Source organism: Zosterops lateralis (genome assembly GCF_965231275.1).
Source record: "Zosterops lateralis genome assembly, chromosome: 4".
Taxonomy (NCBI): domain Eukaryota; kingdom Metazoa; phylum Chordata; class Aves; order Passeriformes; family Zosteropidae; genus Zosterops; species Zosterops lateralis.
In genome coordinates this window covers 25,509,990-25,522,146 of record NC_139765.1, presented here as the reverse complement: position 1 = coordinate 25,522,146, position 12,157 = coordinate 25,509,990, and the positions used below count along the sequence as shown (strand labels likewise).

The 12,157-nt window shown below is 38.7% G+C and overlaps 1 protein-coding gene across 1 annotated transcript in view; it reads left to right on the top strand.

Moving 5' to 3' along the window:
• IFT56 (intraflagellar transport 56) overlaps window positions 1-7,186 on the top strand; it is a 56,785-nt gene extending 49,599 nt beyond the window's left edge. The window contains exon 19 of the mRNA XM_083860215.1: window positions 6,718-7,186. The gene's annotated coding sequence lies outside the window, so the exon portion shown is untranslated. The remainder of the gene's footprint in view (window positions 1-6,717) is intronic.
• The last annotated feature ends 4,971 nt before the right edge of the window (window positions 7,187-12,157 follow it).

The window sequence follows — 12,157 nt, the reverse complement described above, 5'->3', positions numbered from 1 at the left end:
TAATATAACAGATATATGGGTACTATTAAAATGCAGAACAAGAAAAGTACTGAATACTGGTGTTTATTTTACCTTAAAAATACATCTATAATGTGTATTCCATTGTTTAATCTGAGGCCATATTCAAAGAACAGAGATGAGAAGTTGCCTTAGCTGATACAAAAATAAAAGGTAGCTAAGAACAGATAAAATTTTATCCCTGTCCATTTCTATATTTCCTTAAACTGTGGAACTTTAAATAGCCAAGACATTTTAAATAGGATGGTTAGAAATGAAGGTAGGTTTGGAGGAAAACAAGAAAAGTGACCTATTGAGCAAGCAGGCAGTGAAGAAGACAAGCGCAGTCTGGGAAACTGGTAAATTTATTGGGTCAGAAGGAAGTTAATATAAAATTGAAACAGTGGCATTTCAAATAATGTAATGAAAGGAAGACTAAGGCAGAAAGAAATGGCTGGATCATTATAATTTCAAGGAAGAATATGGAAATTAAAGTTATTTCTTATACTCTGAATAAACATCTGATTGTGGAAAAATAAGCTACAGGGAATGCACAGAAGATACAGAATGCTAGCAATGATAGCATTAATAGTGACTAGTAGAGAAAGCCAAACCCCAAACAGCATGTAACTGCTTTTAGTTGGGTGCTGACCCATTCTTGATGGGTAAGAAAGTCAACCTTGAATTAAACTTGCTAATAGCTGAACAACAGCTATGAGAGTAATGTCTAAGTGAATTAAACTGTAGGTGGCGAGTTCACTGTGCAAGAAAACCATGTCACATTATAGCTCTGGACTGTAGCAGGCATTTAGGTTTATGTGGTTCCCGCAGCAGGAAGCTGCTCATTGATCTTCATAAGAAAGCTGTCTGACCGTGAATGAGGAACTTGGCTATGAGGTAGTCAGACACAAAGTAAACAATTATCTAAATGGCTGTAGCTTCACTATATGGGGCCGATACATACATTGAAGAAAACATCTCGATTTTGCCCGCTGGTTTAGTCTTTAAGCAATTTTCCTCTGTATTACCTCCAGACATAACTCTTCCACTCACTTTTTTTGAAGTTTTATTTCCAAATTTCCATCTTCTCTTTCAATCTATTACATAGTCATTGAATAAGTAGACAATTGCATGAAAGTGTTACCAGTAACCTTAAAATCAAGCCATTAATCAACTGCTAGATAAGCTGGCCCAACACTACATAATGCAAGATGGTAGATTTCACCAGTGTTGAATCCAATCACTAACTCAACTTACCATAAAATATTTGCCAGAAAAGCTAAGTGTTGATTTGAAGATGGATAATGAAAAATCCATGGTTTTATTTTGAAATTTATTCACATGGTTAAATCATGTTTGCTTTTTTAGAAATCATACCTTAATTCTAAATTCAACTTGTTTAGCCTTGTTTTCTAATACTAAGTTCTTCCAATGTTCATCATTGCTGTTAACCATTAAAGCCCTGTAGGAATGCATTTCCCACACCCCCAGCAGGTGTTTCCAAATAGGGGAAGAGTTTCAGTTTACCTCTAGACATTTTAGGAACTTTACCTAGATTTTTCCATACACTCCTGGCAGTGATTGGCTCAGCTTCAGCACAAGAGAATGGATTGGGCTCTGAGTGTAACTCAAAGCCTGTTGTTAATTTCATTGGCAGCAAGCCAGATTTCCCCTCCTAAAACATTCAGTATTTAGGAAGAAGCACAAAGGAAATAAAGGGCTTTTTCGAGTGTTTTAGCAGGGTATCTGAGGTTATCTCCGACACCTGTGCTCGACTTTTCTTTTGTTTTCTGTAACATTTGTTATTTTGTGGTTTTTTTCTTATTAAACCTTTTGCTTTACAAAACACCTCTGAAGAGCAGTCTTGCTAATTAATTTCAGCCACTTCTCTGCAAAGGCTGGACCCTCAGAGACTGATACATTTACACGTGGTTCATTCCACTCTGACCACGTGCTAAACCAGTATCAAAGCCCGGCATTCTTTGGTTTGGTTTGGTTTTCTGGTGGTTTTCTTCAGTTTGTTTTTCATCGTTAGGTATGCCTGAAGTACAGCAAGTCCATTCTTGTTTGTATGAAAGACAGCTTCCCCTGTATAAAGGTGTTTTGCAGGCTGGAACACTGGCAGTTGGTTTGTCAACAGATTTTTTTTTTGAAAACATGGCTGTTTAGCACTGGGTGTAATTTATCTCTCTGTAGAACATTGGAATGTATGTATGTAACATTGGAATATGCTTCTCCATACTGCTGCTTGCTATTCTCCTGCATGGGTATTCAAAGACTGCATTCATGCTTTTTGCCATATTATCACAGGGGAACCTTGCATTAAACTGGTTCTTGGCTGGGCACAATATCTAGGATTTTTCCAAAACTGGTATTTTCCAGAATACATTCTGTCCTTTGGAAAAGACAGCCTACCTTTTGTTCTACAATAACATTTTGTTCAAATTGGCTCAGTTTTCCAGCTTATCACTCTGCATGACAACTTATCTCCACTAATTACTAGTTTGTTTCTCTGTAGCTATTTATTAGTTTTACAGCTATATCTGGGTCTTCAAGGGGTATGTTGGATCCTCCTTACTTGCAGGATCCCCAAGACATTGTTACTGATGACTGACGGCTGCTTTTCATGATTTGTCATTCTCAACTTATTTAACATGTACCTCACAGATACGGTATTATGCTATTCTTTAAAATTAGGTATATGACATCAGAAATGTATGCATTGCACTTGTAGGACTGCAGTATTGTTATATTCAACTAAACTTGTAAAAGATCCATGTCATAGGAGATGCTTCCCATTCATTCTTTATTAGATGAGCCTTTCAGCATCCAAAGAGACTGATAGAGTCCAGTTGCTCAAGTCCTTTTGCATAATTTGAAACAACTCCTTTTTTGGCCCTGAAATCACATTTAGCCACACACTAAAAGATTACCTTTGACTTTGTAGAGTTCAAGCTTTTGTTTGGAACAAATAAAGCAGACATTTCACATCTCTGGGCAAGAGACACCTTCTAAATTCCTTATAAGTCTTTCTTAATTGATGAATTACACTAGCATCTATTTATGGATTTAAAAATAAAACAAATGTCTATATTTAGTAAGAGCTGTGACTTTTGAGAAGACACAGCATATTCTTCAAATAAAAAGAGAACTTGTGTTTCAATTCATGCTTACATGCTTGAATTATGCTTAGTTGCTCCACATTGTATTACTCTTAGTAATTCTTTAGAAGAATTTAAAAGAATGCAGTAAAATAAATAATGGTCTTTAATATGTTTTTGCAACAGATCTTCAAGACCATGGGTCTCCAGTTATTTGAACAGGAAATATGCTGTCTCATAGTTTGTAGTGGTTCTCAGATACAGCTGAATCAAAGTAAAAAGTGGGATACTATGTATGCTGTTCCATGAACCTAGGAATTGCACTGAGTTTTTTTGCAGTCCTTAAACCACACTTTAAGCTGGTCCTTAACTGGAGATGAGTGATGAGCCCTGATCACTTGATCCACCTTGATCACTGTAAGCAACTTCCATGTGGTCAGTTCTGTGAAAAAACACACACAACAGTGCAGAATTATACAAGGTAACATTTTAAGGATACATGTAATAATGTTGACATTGTTTACATAATGTAGAAAAGAACCATGCTCCGATTCCAACAGCTGCATTGCTCATTGTAACAGCTACAATTTTCTTGGATGATTTTGTCCTTCTTAAGAGTGATGGACCATTATGCATGTCTACTCTAAAGCTACTTGTAGTCTTTTTCTTGCCATCCATTAATGGGCAAGGCAGTTATATGGGGAGCCATTATGAGACAAAACTCAGCATCTTATTTTGCAGAGCTGGTGAATTAGCTTATATCACATGGTGTCATTGTGTCTCATGAATCCATGTGTGGAAGCTGAAAAAATGTTACAAAATTAAATTACAAAACCTGATAAACCAAGTCATAAACTGCCTGGTATATTTCCATACTGATGATTATCCTAATGTTTTCATTCTACCAGTTCAGTCTTACTTTTGTCTGACTTATTCATGATGCCACATGTGCTGAACTTAGTCATTACTGAAAAAAATTAGAAGCTGTCTATATAAAATTGTGGTGGTTTTCCCTACCATTTAAAGGTAGAAGAACTATCTTCCAGTCACAAGAAAGTAATTTTTGAAGCAAGCTTTACAAGACTCCTGATTCAGTTTAGCCAGTTAGTCTCAACCAGGTTTTTTCACTTTTCATCCTGCACATTCTCATTCCCTAATGAGTATTTTCCTTTCTGTCTCTCCATTAATGTGATGGGCCTTAGAGGACTCCCGGACTACCACTAAAGTACTGCTGTCTTCCACTTCTCCCTTCCTGCCTTGCACCACCTCTGAGTATGACTTGCCTCACTCCCACTTCATAGGCATTTGAGGCAAGATATTTTCAGATTTGTAAAATGCTAACTCCTGTGGAAGATTAGAAATCATCATGACACTAAGAATAACTCAGTCTCTTAAAACAGTAAGGAAGTGTTCAGATAAGAGTAGACTGTACTGTTACTTACCAATTTCAAGGGTAATTCTTTTAAGGTCAGCAAAATTATATTTGAAATAGAACTGTTATACAGAAAATGTAGCTTGTTTTCACAAACATTTTGGGTATGTAGTGTGAACTCTGTTCTTAAAATTATCACTTCTATTGCTGCTATTCTACACTTGTTTTAATATGCTCAAAAAACTTCACATTTCATGTCTTCTTAAACTCCAGTTGAGGGGGAAAGAATAGTTTTAAAGAATTTCATTTGTCCATTTAAATTATTCATGTATGAAAAATCGTTATTCATATGTAATTTTTCAGATGCTATTTTTAATGCTGTGGCAAATCAAAAGCAGCTTGTGTTGAATCTGCAGCTTCAGTATGTAGTTAATTCTTGGTGATAAAAATGTGCTTTGCTTTTTTGAAGGCAATTTGGCTTGGAAATAAAATCATGGAAGTATGAAAATGCTGAACTGCACATGCAAAATATGCTTCTGCCTATTCTGATAATAAGCTTATATGAATGTTAAAAATGTGGTAATTTGTTTATGCAATCACTCTCAGCTATCTGTGATAATGTGCACTTACCTAGCTATGGAACTTACACCAGTAAAAGCAGTTTCCAAAGTGCTGAGAGGCATTAAAAAACTTGGTTAGGAAATTGGAGTTTTGGTAAAATCAGTCTGAAAGTGAAAGGAGGAACAAAAAAGAAAAACCTTTCTTCAAGGTCACAGCAAATATTATGTTGTATGTCTTTATAACTTTTAGAAGCTTGCTTTGCCATCTGCATATATGTATTACATTAAATTCTCCTTTTTGGGAGGATGAACATTGCTTGACAGGTGTTGCCTGAACAGTAACTATAATAATTTTAAATATATTATAGTATTTAATAAAAGCAAGTTTCCTATAATTATCACAATATTTATATTTCACAAAAAACTAGAAGATACCACTGTGGCAAGTGACCAAGTCTCCTCTAGCCAGCAGTCTGCCGGAGTCTGCTCTCAGGCAACACCAAGAGTGTTTGTCTTGTCCTAGGTCAGCACACGAGCAAGGGCAAATCTGTGGCACATTACCTTTTGTACTTCTGAGAATTACTTCCAGACCCTTTTATCTCATTAAACAGCATTACTACTGCTTTTAGTGTAGAAATTGCAACTCAAACTGAGAACTCCCTACCTGGCTAGTCCTCCTTGCTCATGTTATAGGTGGGTGGCAGAGTTACAGGAAATCATGACTCATATTCTTGTGTGGCTTTCATTACTACTGGGAGAATAAAACTGGCAGACAACAATACAGAGATAAGACAATAACCTGACTCCAAAGTTTCAGACAGCCTGGTAATATTCGGCTGCCTCCAGGGGTGCTGGCCTGATGGAACAGGCTTTTCATCTAGATAAGCATCCCAATGCCACAAGTATCTTTAAAGAAATCGTACATATGAGGAAAAAAGTGAGGGACGACTCCCCAGAGCACATAATCCCTCTCAATCTCTGTAAACATCTAGGTGTTTTTACACTTTCAAATGAGCAGGTGTGAATCATAAAAGAGCTACCGTTGAGGAAGTCAATTACTTTCAAAGACAGCACCTCTTCAGTTTTAAACTCTGCTGAGGTACAGTTTAAGTGACCAACACAATCAACATGTAAGAGACAGATGCTCCTCAGTTTCTCTGCCAATTCATTCAAGTCTGCTCCCTTTCTATATACTCATATTTTTAAGGGAAAAAGTCTGTGTGTGTACACGTCCACGCATATTACCCCTCTATAAAATCCCTTCTGTGTTTATATATATATATATATAAAATAATTGCAGGATTTCAACTAAAAGGTTATTTTAAAGAACTATTGAATTGTTCAGGTTGAAAGAGACAACTCTTAAGTTCATTGAATGCAACCATTCACTCAGCAGTACCCCAGCCACCACTAAGCCATGTCCCTAAATCCCACATCTACGCAGCCCTTAAATACCCCCAAGGGAGTGTGAGTCAACCACTTCCCTGGGTGGCCTGTTCCATTGCTTGACAACTCTTTCAATGAAGAAATTTTTACTCATATCCAACTGAAACCCCCTTTGGTGCAATTTAAGGTCAACTTTATCTTGTCCTATTGCTTATTATGTTGGTAATTCAGTGGCTTTCATTTTCTTGTGATCACTTAGTAGGTAACAAATTTTTTTCCCCTGTTTTTTCTTCCTTCTTAGAAAAGTAAAGAGTTAACCTGCAAAGAGGAATTCCCTAGGGATTCACTGCTTGGTGGAGGAAACATCTCAGGGGGCTGACATCCCGAAATTTGTCATTTATGACAGAGTCCACGCCTCACCTGGAATCATTACTACTGTAGAAGTTTACTGCTTATTTGTCAACCCTACTGAGTTCACCCTTAATACTAGGAAAGCTTAAGGACAAAAGTTGCATGCTTACTCCAGCAAGAAATCTTGACACCAGAAGCAGAAACAGTTATTAAAAATTAAGTAAAAAAAAAAAAAAGATGTAACCAGAAATGTGTTCTTATCTTGTTAGTTACAATTGATTTTGCTACTCTTATCCAAAGGAACAAATGACCCTTGCTTGGTAAATGCATATACTTAAGAGATGATATTTAATGTCTTAATATTTCATCTTCTCTGCAGGCTCAAAAGATGTTCCTGCAGCAGCTTCTCCAAGCACCCTTCCTTGGCAGGATACAATTCTTTCTTTTTTTCTCTCTCTGCTTTTCCTTCCTAACTTGCAACTCCATCTATATGGAGCTCTTGAGGCTTTGAATTTTCTCTGAGGTTCCTCTAAGTCAACAGTCTTATCCTATGTATTAGCATAAAGAATCTTAAAATGTTCTGAAGGGCATAAAAATCACCAGTCATTCAGAACTCGTGTAAGCTTTAAATTTCTCATTGCGAAAAATCTTCTGAACAGCACGGACGATAGATACCTAACACCCCCACCTTTGGTTAAGGAACTTACACTACCATGACACATCCCTTCCTGTAAATCCCTTTACTTCTTTCACATGAAGACTTGCCCTGATTTCTAGCTTACATGAGATAAAAGCCAACATTTTGTTTTCATCAGCTTTTTCCGAGATACGCATACAGTCATGCCATTTATGTTGTTCTGTTACAAAACAGTGTTGGAAGACTATTCCTCATCTCAGCAAGTATGCAAAAGATGCACGTAAATCCACTTCTAAGGGTAAAAAGTGCTTCCAGTTACAGGAACAGTAACTACTTTTTGCATAAAAATTGTTGCTGTTTTTAAAACTTCCTATTGCCATTGAAACCTTGCACTTTTGGTCAGATTTGTTCAAAGCATTTCTTAAAGCTCTGGAGAGGAGTTAAATGTCTCTTGGGCTCAAATTCTCCATTATGTGAGGCTTGAGCAATTCACAGGGAGCAAATACAAATATATGGGATAAAGTTCATTATCACAGTTCCTCTGCCTTGAAATTGTAACAAATGGGTATTACTGCCCTGTCCAAGGAGATCCTAATTACCTGAAGCTAATGCACACAGCCTTCCTAGAGTGAATCGGGCATTTCTCTATCTGCCTACAGTCCTTCCAAACAGTTTACTTCACTGAAAAGTGTACTTCAGACTTCTGAAGGCTGTGGCAGAGCTGCTTAAATACATGTGCCTGAGGAAAGAAAGCTAGAGGTATATCCTTCAGGAAACAGTATTTTTACTTAAAAGAACAACAGTAGTAAAAATATGAGGGGGAGGGGTCCTGCAAATAAATCAGTTTTCTAAATGGTATGAAAATAATTGGTGTTTCATTTTAGAAAGAAAGTGGGTGGTTTATTTCTTGATTCTGGATCTGGCAGGGAGCAAGTTAGTAAAGCTGTAGGAAGAAAGAGAAGTTAAAAGAAAAAGGCACCCTCAAATTCAGAAACCCTCATTAAACAGAAAACTAGCAATGCTAGCCATGGTGTTGGTACAGTGGATTCTTGTGATGCAGCAGCAGTTCAAGTAAAACTACATAAACACCAACCTACCTGGAGCTGTATCATCTCCTGACACAGAAATGGAAGCTGCAGCTGCTGTGGCAGCAGTTCCAGTGGAAGGACCACAAGGATCAAAAAGATGCATGGCTGGACCATAAGAAACCAAGAATATACTGAGGAAGCAGCTGATGTTAAATGAGGGTATTCTCACAAAAAAAAAACCAAACCAAAACCCACACACACAAAACCCACAACAAAACAAAAACCAACCAAGCCTAAACCAGATAGAAGCTTCTTGAAGACTTTTGAGCAGTGGAGATGTGACTGCCACTGGTATGAGCTGGCTGCCACTACAGTTGCTATGTCTAATGTAGATGCCAGTGATCACCCTAAGGAGAGAACAAATGGCCATTCCATGTCACTGAAATTTATTATGTAATATTATTATACTGTATATAATAATATATATATTATTAAGTGGAACACATTTTCTCCTGCATTCCCATTGAAGGACGTTGAAGCCCATAGCTCATGGAAGTAAAGTAATAGTCTTTGAAACTGAAAACGAGCTCCCTGGAGACAGATATAACTGATGAGAAGGAGAGCTCTGCTTTCTGGTGGGACCCTGGGCCTGCTGCTGCGGCGTGTCCAGCCCAGAGGAAGCCACACAGTGGCCTCCATGAGCTCCAGGAGAGCAGTGACCACTGGTCTATAATAAAACCAGGTACAGCTCTGACTCCACCCCAACCAACACAAACAGCCCAAAAGCATGAGAGTGCTACAGGCAGAGAAGCCAGTCCAAAGCAGAGCAGGAGGAAGATCCCACCTGCACCAAAGAAGAGGCCTCTGCAGTTTGCTGGTCTGTTGCTGTTGTTTCCTGTATTTGAAACTAAGTCAGGTCAACAAACTGCCGCTCACTGATGTGGCTGTAGCATCTGTAGTTCCAAGCATCCACTTTGTCTGATCTACTCAAATTGGCTTTCACTAGTGAAATAAAAAGCAGTTTCCGTATCACCTCAAAATTACTCTCTTTATGCAGTTGTTAATTTTTTTAAACTCTTAATGTGCCTCTCTGTGTCCTTCAGATAACATACAAACGTAAGGAATCTGTATTCAATGTTGGACTATTTTATCGTGGCCATATCCTGAGAGAAGGCAAAGTAACTGGCAGAATAATTACTTTTTAAATTTTGTGTTACACTGACAAGGGTAGCACATTATACTATGTACAGACAATACCTGAGATGGAGCTTAATGACAAAGAACAAAACAGATAGAGCAAAACAGAATAAAAAGTATTGATAAATTACAAATCTAACTCCTGTTGAAGTGTTTAAAATGGTACAAGCCTGGAACTGTTCTGGTGTATTCAAAACCAAATTATTTGAAAGCTTACAATCTAGTGAATTTGGTTGTTTTCTTTTCTGAATGGTTCTAGTATCTTAAACTAAATGTAACATTAACATATTCCAGTGACTTGGATCTGCTGCCAAGTTTCTTTCTGATTTAGTTCAGATACTCAGATCCAGAGCAAACTGTCTTTGGTGACTTCACTTTAAATGCAAAGATCCAGAACTATTGTTGTCTAGTTGCATAAACAAATACTAAGATTTATATGATGTGCATGCCAAGATGCTTAGAGGTTAGATAATATAGAAATACGAGGGTTTATTTGCCTAATTAAACTCCTAGGAGAAAGGAAGAGGGGGCATATGAATTACTATTTTATAATAACCTTAGATGTGAAAGGCTGCTTGTAACATAAAGGTCTGCAATCTCAGGACAAATGGCCACCTGAAACTATTCCCTAGAACTACTTCTGGTTTTCTCTGTAACCTGACCATGGGTTGGATGATGATTGTTCATCTCCAGCTTATTTTTTTTTCCAACTTAAAGAGTATGTTAAAAATCTGACCAAAATGTGATTCCACTTGTATCTATACAAGACAATATGAAACACTGGATTCAGATACTTGTAAAACTAATTTTCTTGTGGAATACGTGCCCTACATTGATTACTTCTGAATATAGTCCCTTATATCTTAATTAAGAGACTGAAAGACAGAATGGAGTTTTACATTAGATACTTAAAATACACAGTTTATCTTCATCACTTTCCATGGATATATCCAAGTATTATCTGTGAACAAACTACCTGTTGTGAACTTCTTGTACTTATTTCAAGGTCTAGTCTTCCATCTGTTAATTGAAAACAAGGATCAGAAAAACTGCAGAAGAGCCTGTGACTTCCACATAAGATTTCTGTTTGATGTTCAATAAACTGCCCTTTTTCTGAGGAAAGGCCCCTTTTTACCATCATAGGATTTAATGGCATAGATGACACAAAAACTTTGATGAAAATAACAATCTTTCTGGCAGGGTCCACAGGTCTGGAGCTTAAGGATTGTCACTCAGTTTGAATCCAGAAATACATTTCCTGTTTCCTGCATCAGCTGATAGTTGTATGAACAAGTTGTAGAGAACAAGTGCAAACACCAAATTATTTTATTATGATGCTGAAAGTTGAAACATATTTGAGAAATACATCCACCTCTACTAAGCTTGCTAGCCATACCACAACATGCAAGGCTTTAAGGCAGAACAAGCCCCTTAGACTATAAAGCTCAACAAAGTTTCAAGCTTCAAAAGGAAAGTTTACAATTCTCAGATCGGGTTAGTCATTCCAGTGACTTGCTGCTGCGAGCAGTATTCTGGAATGGCCTCCATTCCCTGTTAGTGATGGTATAAGTTTCAGTAACATTTTTCTAGTGTCACACATCTTTGGAGTCTAGATGAAATTAAAAAGTCAAGTCAAAAGACTTCCCATGAAACGACAGGAAAACATCAAACACAGTGATGGATATAGTTTGAAAAGTGGAATAATGTAATGCACGGAATAGTCTATTATCATTATGCAAAATAATAGATGTAAATTGCTTGCTTTGCATGAGTACATTTTTTAAAAAGAGAAGACCCACTCCTACCTAGTATTTCTGAGACTAAAAAAATGCCCAAATAATGGTAACGTCTTTTTCTCTGCTCAAATGAAGCTAGAGGATACAATGATCATGATGTTCATAAGCTCCCTGAAACTTCACACTGCCTCGGTGGCATACCGCCATCTGGAAATACCAGCCATCAGTCTGTCAAAGTAGGTGGTGACAGACTGAAACACTTGCAGTATTTGCAGGCAGCTCCTGCTCATGAGGGAAGCCTCGCTGTTGCTCAAACCCTGCCTTCCTTGCGTTGTCCCCTCTCCCTCTCGAACAGCGCTTTCCCAAGAAGCCACAAGTGCTCCTGCAGCCAGAGCCGGTGCCCCACAGACCAGGCATGGCCTCTGAACGATCTCCGTGCCGCCGAGGGCACCGCGGGCAGCGACTGCTCTTCTGTAGGAACCAGCTGTGCTCAGCCCCGCCATGCGGCACGATTCTCCAGACCCCGATGTCCCCTCTGTTCCTCCGCGCGGGCTGAGGCCACCGACACCCCGCGCGCCGCCCAGGCCGGGAACGGCCGCTCTCCCCGCACAGGCGGCTTTTCTCTGGTGACTGACCGCAGCCGCCGACTTGGAAGGACCTCGGGAGATCTTTCCCCCAGCAGGCCCGCGGCCCCCGCAGCCTCCCCGCGCTGCAGCGGGAGGACGAGAGCGGCGCAGCCCCGCGGCGGCGGGCCCGGCGTGCGCATCGCCCCGGCAACCGGGGGCGGGCCCG